The sequence below is a fragment of the Hippoglossus stenolepis genome, chromosome 11, assembly GCF_022539355.2.
Source record: "Hippoglossus stenolepis isolate QCI-W04-F060 chromosome 11, HSTE1.2, whole genome shotgun sequence".
NCBI classification, from domain to species: Eukaryota; Metazoa; Chordata; class Actinopteri; order Pleuronectiformes; family Pleuronectidae; genus Hippoglossus; species Hippoglossus stenolepis.
The window spans coordinates 1,275,508-1,294,841 of NC_061493.1; the positions used below are offsets into that span (position 1 = coordinate 1,275,508).

At 39.5% G+C, this 19,334-nt stretch overlaps 9 non-coding genes and 4 pseudogenes across 9 annotated transcripts; 12 read left to right on the plus strand and 1 right to left on the minus strand.

Moving 5' to 3' along the window:
- Positions 1 to 1,126: 1,126 nt before the first annotated feature.
- Positions 1,127 to 19,334, minus strand: part of LOC124854482 — a 30,365-nt pseudogene continuing 12,157 nt past the window's right edge.
- LOC118118496 lies at positions 8,435 to 8,551 on the plus strand (annotated as a pseudogene).
- On the plus strand, positions 9,242 to 9,449 carry LOC118118485. The gene has a single exon (XR_004697964.2). It is a non-coding gene; the product is annotated as a small nucleolar RNA U3 (small nucleolar RNA).
- Positions 10,227 to 10,434, plus strand: LOC118118478. Its single transcript, XR_004697958.2, has one exon. It is a non-coding gene; the product is annotated as a small nucleolar RNA U3 (small nucleolar RNA).
- Positions 11,316 to 11,523, plus strand: LOC124854512. Its single transcript, XR_007034732.1, has one exon. It is a non-coding gene; the product is annotated as a small nucleolar RNA U3 (small nucleolar RNA).
- Positions 12,206 to 12,411, plus strand: LOC124854529. Its single transcript, XR_007034747.1, has one exon. It is a non-coding gene; the product is annotated as a small nucleolar RNA U3 (small nucleolar RNA).
- On the plus strand, positions 13,190 to 13,397 carry LOC124854528. Its single transcript, XR_007034746.1, has one exon. It is a non-coding gene; the product is annotated as a small nucleolar RNA U3 (small nucleolar RNA).
- Positions 14,283 to 14,490, plus strand: LOC124854511. The gene has a single exon (XR_007034731.1). It is a non-coding gene; the product is annotated as a small nucleolar RNA U3 (small nucleolar RNA).
- Positions 15,062 to 15,178, plus strand: LOC124854497 (annotated as a pseudogene).
- On the plus strand, positions 15,868 to 16,075 carry LOC118118461. The gene has a single exon (XR_004697941.2). It is a non-coding gene; the product is annotated as a small nucleolar RNA U3 (small nucleolar RNA).
- LOC118118475 lies at positions 16,849 to 17,056 on the plus strand. The gene has a single exon (XR_004697955.2). It is a non-coding gene; the product is annotated as a small nucleolar RNA U3 (small nucleolar RNA).
- On the plus strand, positions 17,937 to 18,144 carry LOC118118442. The gene has a single exon (XR_004697924.2). It is a non-coding gene; the product is annotated as a small nucleolar RNA U3 (small nucleolar RNA).
- On the plus strand, positions 18,687 to 18,800 carry LOC118118492 (annotated as a pseudogene).

Here is a 19,334-nt window from a genome sequence, read left to right on the forward strand (position 1 = left end):
AATCAATCAAATTTTATTTGTATAGCCCATATTCACAAATCACAATTTGTCTCATAGGGCTTTAACAAGGTGTGACATCCTCTGCCCTTAACTGTCGTGTTCTTTTTTCCTTAGGTAGAGAGAAGAGTCGGTCTTGGTTCAAAAAGTATTTATTTAGAAGCAATGAAAAGCTACAACATAGCTATGGGCACTCAACGTACAGCCCCGGTCGTCTAATACCGCCGGGGAAGTCTAGAGTCGCCCCGAACGGACGGCGGGTGCAATATTTATAATAGTAGGTAGAACTTCATTGGTCAATAATGAGGGGGAGTCACCGTGGCTAGTGCACAGGCTGGTCCCAGCCTCTAGGCACTGGAATCCGCCAATGATGAGGAGCTACTCCCAGTTTCGCCCCTCCTCTGATAGTAGCTGGGCAAATCTTCACATTCTGACAGTGTTTGGTTTGGTGTTTTAAAACAAGCCTTGAATCGGCTGACAGCTTGTGAGCTTTCAGTATGGCATGCGCATTTTCTAGACAAAACAACGCCTTTCCTATCTGTCCTTCAGACCCTAGTGGCAGCTGCTTGAATTCTTTCTAAGGGTATGTCACAATTTCTTATGAAAACAGTGCATTCATGTATGTGTGATGTTTGAATAAAGCTAATTTAGGCTGTAATATAGTAAGTTAGGTATGAGAACAAGTTAAAGTACAGTGTATTGTATGCCACAGATGTACAATCTTCTCAAACAGGCATTATCAGACAGGTGCAAGACTGAACTGCGATGTGACGCAAGCACACACAACAACCAACTTCAAGATTAAAACCTGCCAGCAACGGCTACTAACAGTCACTATGTGAAGGCCACACATTCTCCCACATATTCAGCCCAAACTGCCCCTGCCCCCACCCCTGTCTAACATACTGCATTTGTTTAGAGTTCAGTTTCATTGCCATCTTCACAGACACACACTCAAAGAAAAACATAGATTTTAGTCTTAACATAACCCTCAACAAGAGTAAGGAAAAACTACTAAAAAACCCTGAACTGATGGATTATTGTCAGTAATGGTCGAGTATCTGAGGAGAAATATTGTATATCAAGCAGTCTTGTTGAAATCATAGTCCATGGTCAGCAGCCACCACGATCATGATCCTTTAGGGATGACAAGTAAGCCTGAATTCTGGGAGCACAGTGCTCTAGTGGGTTGATATGGTACTATAAGCTCTTTGAGGTATAATGGTGCCATATTATTAAGGGCCTTGAAGGTGAGGAGGAGAATTTTTAATTCTATTCTAGATTTAACCGGAAGCCAGTGTAGTGAAGCTAATACTGGAGAAATGTGGTCTCTTTAACGACTTACTGCTGGAGCCTGATAATAAGAATTTACAATAATCAAGTCTGGATGTTACAAAGGCGTGGACTAGTTTTTTTGCATCTTTTTGAGAATGGACATATCTGATTTTTGAGATGTTACGCAAGTGAAAGAAGGCGGTCCTAGAAATTTGTTTGAAGTGAGAATTAAAGGACAAATCGGGATCAAAGATCACTCCCAAGTTCCTGACTGTTTCATTGGAAGCAAGGGCAATGTCGTCTAGCGCAGCTATATCATCAGATAATGTATCTCTAAGGTGTTTAGGGCAGAGTATTAGAACCTCTGTTTTATCTGAGTTTAATAAGAGAAAATTGCGGGTTATCCAGGTTTTTATGTCCTTGAGACAGTTAATTCCTTGAGACAGTTAATTCAGTTAATTGATTACACTGTTCAGGTTTTATTGACAAGTATAACTGGGTGTCATCCGCATAGCAGTGGAAATTTACCAATTCCTGATAATGTTTCCTAGTGGAAGCATATATAATGAGAATAAAATTGGGCCGAGCACAGAGCCCTGTGGAACACCGTGGTTAACTTTGGTACGCACAGATGACTCATCATTAATTTGAACGAATTGGAATCGATCTGAAAAATATGATTTAAACCAGTTTAGGGCGGTTCCTTTAATGCTAATTAACTGTTCTAGTCTCTGTAATAAAATGTGATGGTCAATAGTGTTGAATGCTGCACTGAGATCTAACAGAACGAGGACAGACACAAATCCCTGATCTGAAGCTATTAGAAGGTCATTAGTGACTTTTGCCAAGGCTGTCTCCGTGCTGTGATTAGCTCTAAACCCCGACTGAAAGTCTTCATATATATTACTTTCCTGGAGAAACTCGCACAGCTGATTGGCTGCAACTTTTTCAAGGATTTTAAACAGGAAGGGGAGGTTGGATATCGGTCTGTAGTTGGTTAAAACCTCCGGGTCCAGGGTGTTTTTTTTGAGAAGGGGTTTGATTACAGCTAGTTTAAAGGACTGTGGTACATATCCTGATGATAATGAGAGATTTAATGTGTTAAGTAACATACTATCCATTAGGGGCAGAATTTCCTTAAGTAATTTTATAGGAATGGGATCTAAGATACAAGTTGTGGGTTTAGAAGATGAGATTATTTTTGGTCAGCTGACCAAAGGTGATCAGAGAGAAGCTGTCTAAATAATTGGTAGGATTCTCAGCTGTTTCTGAGATTTCTATTCTTGATAAGGTATTAGTGCCAACTGAGGGCAGGAGATGGTTGATTTTATTTCTAATAGTTAGAATTTTATCATTAAAGAAGGTCATAAAGATATTGCTATTCAGGGATCAAGGAATACTGAGTTCGGTGGAGGTGTGAGGTTGTTTTTATTTCCTTCTATTAGTGTGGAATAGTAGGCAGCTCTTGCTTTGTGGAGGGCCTTCTTATATGCTTTAACACTATTTTTCGAGGCTAAGTGATTTTCAACACGGTTGCTGGAGCGCCACTTCCTTTCTAGTTTTCTTGATGCTTGTTTTAATTCATGTGTGTTGGAATTATACCTGGGAGCTAATTAGGGCCCGAGCACCGACGGTGGGAGGCCCTATTGAAATTGTAAGGATTATTGTTATTCTTATTATTGTGACCCAAATTAATTGGCTTTTTGAGGGCTTTAACATGCTCAACGTTTTACCAAACTTTGCAGAAAATTAGAAAGTGGTGAAAATTTACGTATTCTGGAATAATTTGAAATGGGCGTGGCAAAACGGCTCAACAGCGCCACCTGGAACGCAGCCCCTAGGTTTCCCTTTGACCGATCTTCACAAAAATCGTAGCCCATGTGTATCATGACCAGACAAACAAAAAAGTCTCAAGGGGCATTATGAAAAACGCATTTTGCATTTAGTGGCCATATTCCACATTTTTACTTTGACAAACTTGTCCCAGGGCTTTCATCTGACCAACTTCAAATTGAGATGAGTGTCATCACAACAAGACGGAGATAAAAACTAACTCAAAGATCGATTTTTCGTCACACGGTCTGACCGTGGCGTGAAATTTTGATGATTCGCCAAAAAAGAGGGATTTTCTTATAACTCCTCTGTGCATTGTTCCATCAGCCTCAAACCTCATTCACACATTCACAGTCCCGCCCTGATCAGATCCATGTGTCAATATTGACTCATCATTACAGCGCCACCTGCTGGCTACAGGAAGTGACATGTTTTATCAATCAATGTGGCATATATTCTGATAATGATAAATCGAAGGTTATTAAATTATGGTCTGATAGGATTGGATTACATGGAAGTACTATTAGATGTTAAATTTTGACACCATATGATAGTACAAGGTCAAGTGTGTTGTTACAACAATGAGTAGGTTGGTGTACACACTGACTGAAACCAATTGAGCCTAGTACTGAAATAAATGCTATGCTATCATTATTATTGTCAACATGAATATTAAAGTCACAATAATAATTGTATCTGTTTTTAGGACTAGGTTTGATAAAAACTCAGGGAATTCCGTTAAAAATTCAGAATAAGCCCCAGGAGCACGGTAAACTACAGCAAATATGATTGGCTGTTGGTATTCTTGGATGGGTGTGGAAGACTAAGAACAAGACTTTCCAATGAGTTGTAGCTTAGTTTAGGTTTAGGATTAATTGATAGACTGGAGTTAAAAATAGCAGCAACTCCACCTCCTCGGCCAAAGTCTCGGGGAACGTGTGTATTTATATGTCTGGGGGGAGTAGATTCATTTAGACTGACATATTCATCGGGATGCAGCCACGTCTCAGTGAGGGACAATAAATCAATTTTTTTATCTGAGAGTAGTTCATTTACTAAAATAGCCTTTGATGATAGTGATCTTATGTTTAAAAGTCCACATTTAAAAGTCTTTGTTTGTTGTGTTGTTGCAGAGGTTGTGTTCATTTGTATTAGTTTTTTGTGTAGAATTCTCCCTCTGTTAATGTTTGATTTAAATAATTTAATGGGACGGTGGACAGACACAGTCTCTATGGGTTCGTGGTTGTGTGACTGATCCAGAGGGAGCGCAGAGAAGTGTGTAGCACTGCAGCTCTGCGTCCTGGTCCCAACTCTGGGTTGTCATTTTATAGACTGAGTAATATTCCTAGATAAGAGAGCTGCTCCATCCCAAGTGGGATGAATGCTGTCTCTCCTAACAAGACCAGGTTTCCTCCAAAGAGTTTGCCAATTGTCTACAAAGCCCACATCATTTACAGTTTTTTTATTGTTTTTAAGTAAGTTGTTATTGTTTTTTTAATTTATCGTGATATGACCAGCAGGTTTCGTGTTTCTGTTTTGTTTAGTCCAGAAGTTAAATTTTGGTCATGCTAGGGAGTACAGTCACACTCTCCCAATTTTGTACAAGGCAAAATGCAGTAAAAGCATAAAAATGCATCATTAATATATAAAAAAGCTATGCGTGGACAGCAAGATACAACATTTTAGGCCTTTGCTGATTTTAATTATTGTGAATTTATGCTTGTGAAAAGCTTTTTAAGAGTACTCAATAATAAAATATTATAATCTTTCTTCCTGACTTAACCTACAATCAGCCAAGTACCACTGGGTCTATGTCACAAATTGAAAAATGTAATATCTCAACATGCAGCCAAAAATAGCCACTATACGTTTCCCTTTACTTAAGGATGTTACCCAATGTGCACCTTTCAGCAAACACTATGTAATATTAATGACGTTTTTATTTTGTTAAGTGGCTGCTTTTGAGATGGATTATGTCTTTGGTTTCTTTGCTCTTACTAGTGGTCATTATGTATCATTGTTGATTAATTTAGTTACAGAATGATCCTTAGTTGTTCAGTTTTTAAGATAAGACACACTTCCAATAAGTTAACTTCAAATCAACCCCCTTTTTAACATGACCTCTCTTTTTTGTCCTCTGATAGGCCACCATACCCTGGCTCCCAGCCAACCAGAGCCAATTATCACAAGGACCTCTTCCCACATGCTGTTGCCTGACCAAACAGGGCCCATCCTGACGCGTAGTTCCTCCTATCGAGAGCCATCTCTGTCCAATATGAAGAGAGCAAGTGCTGAGGTGGAGGTGATAAGTCCATCCAGTCCTTTAGGCAACCGTGACAACATGATGACTTTCAGCAGCAGCACGCTGCCAAGGTAACTCTTTTTAACTTCTTTGTAACTTCTTTATTTTGCTCATCCATAATAAGCCATGTGTTACTGTCACATACAAATCAAAAAGATAAAATGTGATTCAAGTAATAAGAAAATAATAAGTTGATATATCCTTTCCATACATACAATATACACACACGTGTTGATAGAATATTTTGTGGAGACTTCTTGGTCAATACTATGATGTCAGTTGATGAGAATGGCACTCAGTTGAGCCCATACCTCTGCCGAGGTACAACAGTCTCCATCAAGTCACACCAAGTTGCACACTCATTGGCTGCTTTTAGACATGCACCGAAATCTGGCAATTTTTCAGAAATTTGCCAAAGGGGCAAATAGTGCAAAGAGCGCCCGAGTCAGTTGCTCTGGTTATTTTCCTGGCAGCCCCCTAGTAAAATGTCTGTTTTTTCAGAGTGACCCCTTACACCAGGAACATTTCCGGAAAGGTTACAGTTAGAAAGTAGGCATGTAGGCATGTAAAACATGCAAGACAAAGTTGTCAACTAGGAAAGACAATGAGATTTGAGAGCTTTTGGCAATTAGGACAGACAACAATTTGCAAGAGACTCGATCTGAGTTTATTCATCATGTCCTGCCTCCTGCATACTCAACCCAGGTGAAATAATGTTCACCCTAATGTTCTGGAAATGTCCTGTTGTTGTGAATGTGTCTGACCTGGACCATCTTCTGCTGTATTCTTCATATGTGAAAGGCAAACACCAGAATGTGTCTGGAACCAATTTTTCTGACATTTTAAGGACTCCATGTCTAAAAATGGCTATTGATATCAGTATGCCTGATTCTTTTCATTATGATCTCTGCCTTATATCTTGAGAAATTAACAAATGTATCAAAAAACAGCCTATGTTGCAAAGTTAAATAAAGTGAAAGGAAATACTGGATCTGCACCCTTAACAAATCCACATCAAAAGTTAATGGTTTATTCCTTGGCCCAGACTCCACCCTTCTACAAAGTTTAAATAAAATTGTTTCTGCAAAGGTTTGTGTAATCCTGATTACAGGCAGACAAACAAATAAACAGCAATGAAAACATTACATTTTTGGTGGAGCTAATAACTAGCTAGCTGAGCAGAGTAAAAATATAATTTATAGAAGAGCTGTAGAACAGAAAACAAACTTTTATGTTGAGTACTTCAGGGTATGGGCGGATGAAAACAGAAAATGGATGACGAACAGGAGTGTCTTCATTCTGCAGCAATATCCCACACAGTGGCTTAGTCAATCAATCAATCATCAATCAAATTTTATTTTTATAGCCCATATTCACAAATCACAATTTGTCTCATAGGGCTTTAACAAGGTGTGACATCCTCTGCCCTTAACCCTCAACAAGAGTAAGGAAAAACTACTAAAAACCATTTTAACAGGGTAAAAAGAACGTAGAAACCTCAGAGAGAGCCACATGTGAGGGATCCCTCTCCCAGGACGGACAGAAGTGCAATAGATGTCAAGTGTAAAGGAGAACATCACCAAGATAAAGGTTTTAGCAGCATTGATAAGAATAAACATTTTGAAGCATAACTGAAAGTCAATGAATTGATGGATTATTGTCAGTAATGGTCGAGCTATATATATCAAGCAGTCTTGTTGTAATCATAGTCCATGGTCAGCAGCCACCACGATCATGATCCACCATCAAGATCGGATGCCACTATAGTCCACAGTCATTGTCCACTGCCGCCATCAGGGTCCACCATCAGCTACCATCTCGATCGTGGTCCACCACCACTATCAGATGCCAACACGATACAGGATACGCCATTATTATCACGATCACGATCAGTCAGCCATGGCTTGCTACAGATTGTGCACCAAAGGTTCCTTTTGGTTTCTTGACAGCTTGTCTCGTCATGGGTGTCTATCCTCTTTGGTCAAATCATAGAGGGGATACTTAATAAACAGCTCATTAATCGACATGATTAGACCATTAGAGTAAGTAATTGTTTACATAATAGTCTGTACATATGGTTAAAATAATCATATCAACATTTGTTATTCATATTTCACTGAAATATAAAAGAAATGGTGTGCCCTGAGACATTTTCTGTTGAACCAACTCTGAACTCAACAACATATGTTACAACAAAATGAAAACTTAGTTTTAGATCGACTTATGAAACATGTATTTAGAATTATTTATAGTCTGTCAAGATAAATTCAGATAATGAGGTTTGAGATGAATGAAGCTGTGATTGTAGGAGGTTTGTCTTTCTGAATCACAGCTGCTCACCAGGAGTAAAGGTTCACATCTGTAGATATAAGACTCAGGGAAACATCCAGAACAAAGCAAGACTATACTTTCAGTGTTTCTGGTTGAGACACTGAAGGAGGAAACATGATCTGAGTGGGTGGCTACTTTGATTTACTGTTGTTAATGAGTATGAATAGCTGTTAAAGGGATAGTAAACTGAAATATTAGAATTCTCTCTTTATCTACTCTCCACTATGCCGAGGTGGGGTGAAGTGTTTGAGTCCACAAAACACTTTTGGAGTTTCAGGGGTGTAGAGTGTTAGAGCAGAATCCAATACAATTGAATTGAATGGTGACCGATTCTTCAACGTAAAAAACCCATCAAATTCTGCTTGTGTTGTGTCATCCAAGTGTCATAGCGCCGACATTCTAATTCAACTTGAAATGCGTCATTTACACCAAGTTTTTGCCTAAATGTCCTGTGATCCTCCTCTGAAGCCACGTCCACATTCGAACGCACACAAGCTCTCGCCCAAGGGCAGAGTGAGCATTAGCATTGCTACCTCTGCTAGCATCGCCACTTCCGGTAGCAAACTCTTACGCTAAACACTTGGTGTAAATGACCCTGTTTAAAGTTGATTTTGAATGTCTCAGTTTACGGACACTTGGATGACACCACAGGAGCAGAATGGAGGCATTTTCTGTTCTTTTTCTGTTCTTTTTCTAGAGTTAAGATGTTTCCTTCAGAGCAGAAATATGGTGGAAGAGACTCTTGGTTTTCTCCACTGTTGATGATTGTTCAGTGTTTCTGGTTGAGACCCTGAAGGAGGAAACATGTTCTGAGTGGTTCTGAGACAGATGTTTTCAAAGATAAGGTTCATTAATGTTAAGTTACAGCTTCTGTCCCAAACTCAATGTAATGGCAGAAAGATAAAGTTTTGGGGTTTATTGGTATCTGTGTTTAGTTTTGCTGTTATGAGAAGCTTTATTTTGGAATTGAGACCATGTGTTGGGTCTGTTTTCAATGGTGAATTGATCTGCATGTGTGTATTTGTCAGCCGGTGTGACAGCGATTATCAATGATGTGAGTCTCTGATACTTTTATTATTAAAGTCTTAGTGACCAAAGTTTTTTCAGACTCACCAAACTTTATTTTTTACACAAACTTTAAAATCTCTCAATAAAATGACAATAAAACTCAAACTATATTTATTTCTATAAATACTATTCTGATATTAAGTTGTAGTTTGTGAAGGAATAACAAAACTCTTGTTTAGAACATGGTTTAAAAAACTATTGAACATATATATAAACAGTCGAATCCACATCATCTCAACTACACACCGTCTTAGTTGTTCTTTCGCCTTTGATGACTGATCAGTTATGAGTGTTATGGCAGCAATGACCCACAAATATCAAAGTTTCATTTGGTTGTGATTGTAGAAGGTTTTTCTTTCTGAATCACAGCTGCTCACCAGGAGTAAAGGTTCACGTCTGTAGATATAAGACTCAGGGAAAGATCCAGAACAAACCAAGACTATACTTTCAGGGATCATTTCTAAAGTTGTTGACTTGAGAAATGTGTTTCTAAAGAGTTTGGTCTCGCTGCCCATGATGAAGAGTTAAGATGTTTCCTTCAGAGCAGGAATCTGGTGGAAAAGACTCTTGGTTTTCTCCACTGCTGATGATTGTTCAGTGTTTCTGGTTGAGACACTGAAGGAGGAAACATGATCTGAGTGGTTCTCATACAGCTGTTTAAAATATAAGGTTTATTAATGTTAAGTTAGAGCTTTTGTCCTGAACTCAATGCAATGGCAGAAAGATGAAGGTTTGAGGTGTATCAGTAGTAATGATACTCTACTCCCTTCACTGGTTACCAGTGGCTGCCTGCATCCACTTCAAGACACTAGTACTTGTGTACCGTGCTGTGAATGGATCAGGTCCAGTCTACATCCAGGTCATGGTTAAACCTTACACCTCAGCCCGTCCACTCTGCTCTGCCTCTGCCAATCGGCTTGTTGCTCCCTCACTGCGAGTTAGCCACTCAACAAAATCACAACTGTTTGCTGTCCTGGCTCCTAAATGGTGGAACGAGCTCCCCATTGACATCAGGACAGCAGAAGTCAAGCCAAGAACAAGCCAAGTCCGGCTCTGACAAAGACGAAAGTGATCAACGAGAAGAGAGCAGCCTGGAAAGACAGGCTTGTGTTGCTTTAATACCCATCAGCATGTTAATGCCTGTGAACTCAGTGGGTGAATATTGAACTGAGCCAAGTTGATTGCTGTGACATTGTAGAAGGAAACCTTTTGATAAGAGGTTTCAAAAAGTCCCTACAGCCCAAATGAGTCTTTTAAAATACTTCAAACTAACACAGTCCACTTTCTCTTCCTCCTGCAAAGACACCTGAGTGTCAATACAACATCTGATTGTAGGAGGTTTAACTCTCTGATCCAGATCACCAGGAGTAAAGGTTCACGTCTGTAGATATAAGACTCTGAGAAACATCCAGAACAAACCAAGACTATACTTTCAGGGATCATTTCTATAGTTGTTGACTTGAGAAATGTGTTTCTAAAGAGTTTGGTCTCGCTGCCCATGATGAAGAATTAAGATGTTTCCTTCAGAGCACGAATCTGGTGGCGGAGACTCTTGGTTTTCTCCACTGTTGATGATTGTTCAGTTTTTCTGGTTGAGACACTGAAGGAGGAAATATGTTCTGAGTGGACAGCTGTACTTTGTAATAATATGGTAGTCAAAGTTTCTTTAGTTCTACATGAAGCAGCGAAATCCATCATCAAACTTGTAGCCTTCACTTTACATAGAATAGGTATTTAGAACAAATCTGAACTACTGCAAATAATATCTTCTGAGTTTTGTTTGCACTTAAGAGAAGTCCAATAAAATAAGTGAATACCTCAAATTGTCTTGAAAAACAAAAAAATGCAACTTAAGGAACATTAAACTGTAATATCCTTTAATATGGCTGTGTTTGAGATTGCAAACTCTAATTGGTACCAGAAACAGTTAAACCACCTGAGAAGAACTGCGATTGTCCACCTATTCTTGAATAAATCCACTGCTTGAGCTTCTTCACCTTCCTCCACCAGTTTATTGTCTGTGTAGAAGTAGCTGTCAGGCAGCAGGAAGCTGAGGCAGGAGTCCGGCAGATTGGACAGGCAGTCTGTGTTGACGGTGACCTGCATGTTGCCAAACAACACTTGGGTTTGTCGCCGCTGGCGTTGCCCACTCTTCTTCAGCTCGGTGAATCTCTGCAGGATGAGCTGGTGTTCTCGGCCTCTCATCAGACCTCTGAAGTTCTGAACAGCAACCAGGTGCCTCCTGCTGCAGGTTGTGAAGAACAAAACAGACGAAATACAGATAAAGTTCATGCTTTTCTTCACTCAACAACTTGTCTTAATTACATGAAGATTTCAAGTCATTGAGCATTTTCTGAAACATGATTGTTATGACAGCAATGACCCACAAAAATAAAGTTTCATTTGGTTTTGATTGGAGGAGGTTTGTCTTTCTGAATCACAGCTGCTCACCAGGAGTAAAGGTTCACGTCTGTAGATATAAGACTCAGGGAAACATCCAGAACAAACCAAGACTATACTTTCAGGGATCATTTCTATAGTTGTTGACTTGAGAAATGTGTTTCTAAGGGTTTGGTCTCGCTGCCCATGATGAAGAGTTAAGATGTTTCCTTCAGAGCAGGAATCTGGTGGAAGAGACTCTTGGTTTTCTCCACTGTTGATGATTGTTCAGTGTTTCTGGTTGAGACACCTGAAGGAGGAAACATGTTCTGAGTGGTTCTGAGACAGATGTTTTCAAAGATAAGGTTCATTAATGTTAAGTTACAGCTTCTGTCCCAAACTCAATGTAATGGCAGAAAGATAAAGTTTTGGGGTTTATTGGTATCTGTGTTTAGTTTTGCTGTTATGAGAAGCTTTATTTTGGAATTGAGACCATGTGTTGGGTCTGTTTTCAATGGTGAATTGATCTGCATGTGTGTATTTGTCAGCCGGTGTGACAGCGATTATCAATGATGTGAGTCTCTGATACTTTTATTATTAAAGTCTTAGTGACCAAAGTTTTTCAGACTCACCAAACTTTATTTTTACACAAACTTTAAAATCTCTCAATAAAATGACAATAAAACTCAAACTATATTTATTTCTATAAATACTATTCTGATATTAAGTTGTAGTTTGTGAAGGAATAACAAAACTCTTGTTTAGAACATGGTTTAAAAACTATTGAACATATATATAAACAGTCGAATCCACATCATCTCAACTACACACCGTCTTAGTTGTTCTTTCGCCTTTGATGACTGATCAGTTATGAGTGTTATGGCAGCAATGACCCACAAATATCAAAGTTTCATTTGGTTGTGATTGTAGAAGGTTTTTCTTTCTGAATCACAGCTGCTCACCAGGAGTAAAGGTTCACGTCTGTAGATATAAGACTCAGGGAAAGATCCAGAACAAACCAAGACTATACTTTCAGGGATCATTTCTAAAGTTGTTGACTTGAGAAATGTGTTTCTAAAGAGTTTGGTCTCGCTGCCCATGATGAAGAGTTAAGATGTTTCCTTCAGAGCAGGAATCTGGTGGGAAAGACTCTTGGTTTTCTCCACTTGATGATTGTTCAGTGTTTCTGGTTGAGACACTGAAGGAGGAAACATGATCTGAGTGGTTCTCATACAGCTGTTTAAAATATAAGGTTTATTAATGTTAAGTTAGAGCTTTTGTCCTGAACTCAATGCAATGGCAGAAAGATGAAGGTTTGAGGTGTATCAGTAGTAATGATACTCTGCTCCCTTCACTGGTTACCAGTGGCTGCCTGCATCCACTTCAAGACACTAGTACTTGTGTACCGTGCTGTGAATGGATCAGGTCCAGTCTACATCCAGGTCATGGTTAAACCTTACACCTCAGCCCGTCCACTCTGCTCTGCCTCTGCCAATCGGCTTGTTGCTCCCTCACTGCGAGTTAGCCACTCAACAAAATCACAACTGTTTGCTGTCCTGGCTCTAAATGGTGGAGCAGGCTCCCCATTGACATCAGGACAGCAGAAGTCAAGCCAAGAAAAAGCCAAGTCCTGCTCTGACAAGGACGAGAAAGTGATCAACGAGAAGAGAGCAGCCTGGAAAGACATGCTTGTGTTGCTTTAATACCCGTCAGCATGTTAATGCCTGTGAACTCAGTGGGTGAATATTGAACTGAGCCAAGTTGATTGCTGTGACATTGTAGAAGGAAACCTTTTGATAAGAGGTTTCAAAAAGTCCCTACAGCCCAAATGAGTCTTTTAAAATACTTCAAACTAACACAGTCCACTTTCTCTTCCTCCTGCAAAGACACCTGAGTGTCAATACAACATCTGATTGTAGGAGGTTTAACTCTCTGATCCAGATCACCAGGAGTAAAGGTTCACGTCTGTAGATATAAGACTCTGAGAAACATCCAGAACAAACCAAGACTATACTTTCAGGGATCATTTCTATAGTTGTTGACTTGAGAAATGTGTTTCTAAAGAGTTTGGTCTCGCTGCCCATGATGAAGAGTTAAGATGTTTCCTTCAGAGCACGAATCTGGTGGAAGAGACTCTTGGTTTTCTCCACTGTTGATGATTGTTCAGTTTTTCTGGTTGAGACACTGAAGGAGGAAATATGTTCTGAGTGGACAGCTGTACTTTGTAATAATATGGTAGTCAAAGTTACTTTAATTCTACATGAAGCAGCGAAATCCATCATCAAACTTGTAGCCTTCACTTTACATAGAATAGGTATTTAGAACAAATCTGAACTACTGCAAATAATATCTTCTGAGTTTTGTTTGCACTTAAGAGAAGTCCAATAAAATAAGTGAATACCTCAAATTGTCTTGAAAAACAAAAAAATGCAACTTAAGGAACCACAAAGTGAAATATCCTTTAATATGGCTGTGTTTGAGAGTGCAAACTCTAATTGGTACCAGAAACAGTTAAACCACCTGAGAAGAACTGCGATTGTCCACCTATTCTTGAATAAATCCACTGCTTGAGCTTCTTCACCTTCCTCCACCAGTTTATTGTCTGTGTAGAAGTAGCTGTCAGGCAGCAGGAAGCTGAGGCAGGAGTACGGCAGATTGGACAGGCAGTCTGTGTTGACGGTGACCTGCATGTTGCCAAACAACACTTGGGTTTTGTCGCCGCTGGTGTTGCCCAGTTTCTTCTTCAGCTCGGTGAATCTCTGCAGGATGAGCTGGTGTTCTCGGCCTCTCATCAGACCTCTGAAGTTCTGAACAGCAACCAGGTGCCTCCTGCTGCAGGTTGTGAAGAACAAAACAGACGAAATACAGATAAAGTTCATGCTTTTTCTTCACTCAACAACTTGTCTTAATTACATGAAGATTTCAAGTCATTGAGCATTTTCTGAAACATGATTGTTATGGCAGCAATGACCCACAAAAATAAAGTTTCATTTGGTTTTGATTGGAGGAGGTTTGTCTTTCTGAATCACAGCTGCTCACCAGGAGTAAAGGTTCACGTCTGTAGATATAAGACTCAGGGAAACATCCATAACAAACCAAGACTATACTTTCAGGGATCATTTCTATAGTTGTTGACTTGAGAAATGTGTTTCTAAAGAGTTTGGTCTCGCTGCCCATGATGAAGAGTTAAGATGTTTCCTTCAGAGCAGGAATCTGGTGGAAGAGACTCTTGGTTTTCTCCACTGTTGATGATTGTTTAGTGTTTCTGGTTGAGACACTGAAGGAGGAAACATGATCTGAGTGGGTGGCTACTTTGATTTACTGTTGTTAATGAGTATGAATAGCTGTTAAAGGGATAGTGAACTGAAATATTAGAATTCTCTCTTTATCTACTCTGCACTATGCCGATGGAGGTGGGGTGAAGTGTTTGAGTCCACAAAACACTTTTGGAGTTTCAGGGTGTAGAGTGTTAGAGCAGAATCCAATACAATTGAATTGAATGGTGACCGATTCTTCAAACGTAAAAAAACCATCAAATTCTGCTTGTGTTGTGTCATCCAAGTGTCATAGCGCCGACATTCTAATTCAACTTGAAATGCGTCATTTACACCAAGTTTTTACCTAAATCTCCTGTGATCCTCCTCTGAAGCCACGTCCACATTGAACGCACACAAGCTCTCGCCCAAGGGCAGAGTGAGCATTAGCATTGCTACCTCTGCTAGCATCGCCACTTCCGGTAGCAAACTCTTACGCTAAACACTTGGTGTAAATGACCCTGTTTAAAGTTGATTTTGAATGTCTCGGCTTACGGACACTTGGATGACACCACAGGAGCAGAATGGAGGCATTTTCTGTTCTTTTTCTGTTCTTTTTCTAGAGTTAAGATGTTTCCTTCAGAGCAGAAATATGGTGGAAGAGACTCTTGGTTTTCTCCACTGTTGATGATTGTTCAGTGTTTCTGGTTGAGACCCTGAAGGAGGAAACATGTTCTGAGTGGTTCTGAGACAGATGTTTTCAAAGATAAGGTTCATTAATGTTAAGTTACAGCTTCTGTCCCAAACTCAATGTAATGGCAGAAAGATAAAGTTTTGGGGTTTATTGGTATCTGTGTTTAGTTTTGCTGTTATGAGAAGCTTTATTTTGGAATTGAGACCATGTGTTGGGTCTGTTTTCAATGGTGAATTGATCTGCATGTGTGTATTTGTCAGCCGGTGTGACAGCGATTATCAATGATGTGAGTCTCTGATACTTTTATTATTAAAGTCTTAGTGACCAAAGTTTTTTCAGACTCACCAAACTTTATTTTTTACACAAACTTTAAAATCTCTCAATAAAATGACAATAAAACTCAAACTATATTTATTTCTATAAATACTATTCTGATATTAAGTTGTAGTTTGTGAAGGAATAACAAAACTCTTGTTTAGAACATGGTTTAAAAACTATTGAACATATATATAAACAGTCGAATCCACATCATCTCAACTACACACCGTCTTAGTTGTTCTTTCGCCTTTGATGACTGATCAGTTATGAGTGTTATGGCAGCAATGACCCACAAATATCAAAGTTTCATTTGGTTGTGATTGTAGAAGGTTTTTCTTTCTGAATCACAGCTGCTCACCAGGAGTAAAGGTTCACGTCTGTAGATATAAGACTCAGGGAAAGATCCAGAACAAACCAAGACTATACTTTCAGGGATCATTTCTAAAGTTGTTAACTTGAGAAATGTGTTTCTAAAGAGTTTGGTCTCGCTGCCCATGATGAAGAATTAAGATGTTTCCTTCAGAGCAGGAATCTGGTGGAAAAGACTCTTGGTTTTCTCCACTGCTGATGATTGTTCAGTGTTTCTGGTTGAGACACTGAAGGAGGAAACATGATCTGAGTGGTTCTCATACAGCTGTTTAAAATATAAGGTTTATTAATGTTAAGTTAGAGCTTTTGTCCTGAACTCAATGCAATGGCAGAAAGATGAAGGTTTGAGGTGTATCAGTAGTAATGATACTCTGCTACCTTCAGTGGTTACCAGTGGCTGCCTGCATCCACTTCAAGACACTAGTACTTGTGTACCGTGCTGTGAATGGATCAGGTCAAGTCTACATCCAGGTCATGGTTAAACCTTACACCTCAGCCCGTCCACTCTGCTCTGCCTCTGCCAATCGGCTTGTTGCTCCCTCACTGCGAGTTAGCCACTCAACAAAATCACAACTGTTTGCTGTCCTGGCTCCTAAATGGTGGAACAGGCTCCCATTGACATCAGGACAGCAGAAGTCAAGCCAAGAACAAGCCAAGTCCTGCTCTGACAAAGGCAGAAAGTGATCAACGAGAAGAGAGCAGCCTGGAAAGACAGGCTTGTGTTGCTTTAATACCCATCAGCATGTTAATGCCTGTGAACTCAGTGGGTGAATATTGAACTGAGCCAAGTTGATTGCTGTGACATTGTAGAGAGCCTTTTGATAAGAGGTTTCAAAAGTCCCTACAGCCCAAATGAGTCTTTTAAAATACTTCAAACTAACACAGTCCACTTTCTCTTCCTCCTGCAAAGACACCTGAGTGTCAATACAACATCTGATTGTAGGAGGTGTAACTCTCTGATCCAGATCACCAGGAGTAAAGGTTCACGTCTGTAGATATAAGACTCTGAGAAACATCCAGAACAAACCAAGACTATATTTTCAGGGATCATTTCTATAGTTGTTGACTTGAGAAATGTGTTTCTAAAGAGTTTGGTCTCGCTGCCCATGATGAAGAGTTAAGATGTTTCCTTCAGAGCACGAATCTGGTGGAAGAGACTCTTGGTTTTCTCCACTGTTGATGATTGTTCAGTTTTTCTGGTTGAGACACTGAAGGAGGAAATATGTTCTGAGTGGACAGCTGTACTTTGTAATAATATGGTAGTCAAAGTTACTTTAATTCTACATGAAGCAGCGAAATCCATCATCAAACTTGTAGCCTTCACTTTACATAGAATAGTATTTAGAACAAATCTGAACTACTGCAAATAATATCTTCTGAGTTTTGTTTGCACTTAAGAGAATCAATAAAATAAGTGAATACCTCAAATTGTCTTGAAAAACAAAAAAATGCAACTTAAGGAACCACAAAGTGAAATATCCTTTAATATGGCTGTGTTTGAGAGTGCAAACTCTAATTGGTACCAGAAACAGTTAAACCACCTGAGAAGAACTGCGATTGTCCACCTATTCTTGAATAAATCCACTGCTTGAGCTTCTTCACCTTCCTCCACCAGTTTATTGTCTGTGTAGAAGTAGCTGTCAGGCAGCAGGAAGCTGAGGCAGGAGTACGGCAGATTGGACAGGCAGTCTGTGTTGACGGTGACCTGCATGTTGCCAAACAACACTTGGGTTTTGTCGCCGCTGGTGTTGCCCAGTTTCTTCTTCAGCTCGGTGAATCTCTGCAGGATGAGCTGGTGTTCTCGGCCTCTCATCAGACCTCTGAAGTTCTGAACAGCAACCAGGTGCCTCCTGCTGCAGGTTGTGAAGAACAAAACAGACGAAATACAGATAAAGTTCATGCTTTTTCTTCACTCAACAACTTGTCTTAATTACATGAAGATTTCAAGTCATTGAGCATTTTCTGAAACATGATTGTTATGGCAGCAATGACCCACAAAAATAAAGTTTCATTTGGTTTTGATTGGAGGAGGTTTGTCTTTCTGAATCACAGCTGCTCACCAGGAGTAAAGGTTCACATCTGTAGATATAAGACTCAGAAACATCCAGAACAAACCAAGACTATACTTTCAGGGATCATTTCTATAGTTGTTGACTTGAGAAATGTGTTTCTAAAGAGTTTGGTCTCGCTGCCCATGATGAAGAGTTAAGATGTTTCCTTCAGAGCAGGAATCTGGTGGAAGAGACTCTTGGTTTTCTCCACTGTTGATGATTGTTTAGTGTTTCTGGTTGAGACACTGAAGGAGGAAACATGATCTGAGTGGGTGGCTACTTTGATTTACTGTTGTTAATGAGTATGAATAGCTGTTAAAGGGATAGTCAACTGAAATATTAGAATTCTCTCTTTATCTACTCTGCACTATGCCGATGGAGGTGGGTGAAGTGTTTGAGTCCACAAACACTTTTGGAGTTTCAGGGTGTAGAGTGTTAGAGCAGAATCAATACAATTGAATTGAATGGTGACCGATTCTTCAAACGTAAAACCCATCAAATTCTGCTTGTGTTGTGTCATCCAAGTGTCAGGCGCCATTCTAATTCAACTAATCGTCATTTACACCAAGTTTTACCTAAATCTCCTGTGATCCTCCTCTGAAGCCCGTCCACATTCGAAGCACACAAGCTCTCGCCCAAGGGCAGAGTGACATTAGCATTGCTACCTCTGCTAGCATCGCCACTTCCGGTAGCAAACTCTTACGCTAAACACTTGGTGTAAATGACCTGATTTTGAATGTCTCAGCTTACGGACACTTGGATGACACCACAGGAGCAGAATGGAGGCATTTTCTGTTCTTTTCTGTTCTTTTCTAGAGTTAAGATGTTTCCTTCAGAGCAGAAATATGGTGGAAGAGACTCTTGGTTTCCACTGTTGATGATTGTTCAGTGTTTCTGGTTGAGACCCTGAAGGAGGAAACATGTTCTGAGTGGTTCTGAGACAGATGTTTTCAAAGATAAGGTTCATTAATGTTAAGTTACAGCTTCTGTCCCAAACTCAATGTAATGGCAGAAAGATAAAGTTTTGGGGTTTATTGGTATCTGTGTTTAGTTTGCTGTTATGAGAAGCTTTATTTTGGAATTGAGACCATGTGTTGGGTCTGTTTTCAATGGTGAATTGATCTGCATGTGTGTATTTGTCAGCCGGTGTGACAGCGATTATCAATGATGTGAGTCTCTGATACTTTTATTATTAAAGTCTTAGTGACCAAAGTTTTCAGACTCACCAAACTTTATTTTTACACAAACTTTAAAATCTCTCAATAAAATGACAATAAAACTCAAACTATATTTATTTCTATAAATACTATTCTGATATTAAGTTGTAGTTTGTGAAGGAATAACAAAACTCTTGTTTAGAACATGGTTTAAAAACTATTGAACATATATATAAACAGTCGAATCCACATCATCTCAACTACACACCGTCTTTGTTGTTCTTTCGCCTTTGATGACTGATCAGT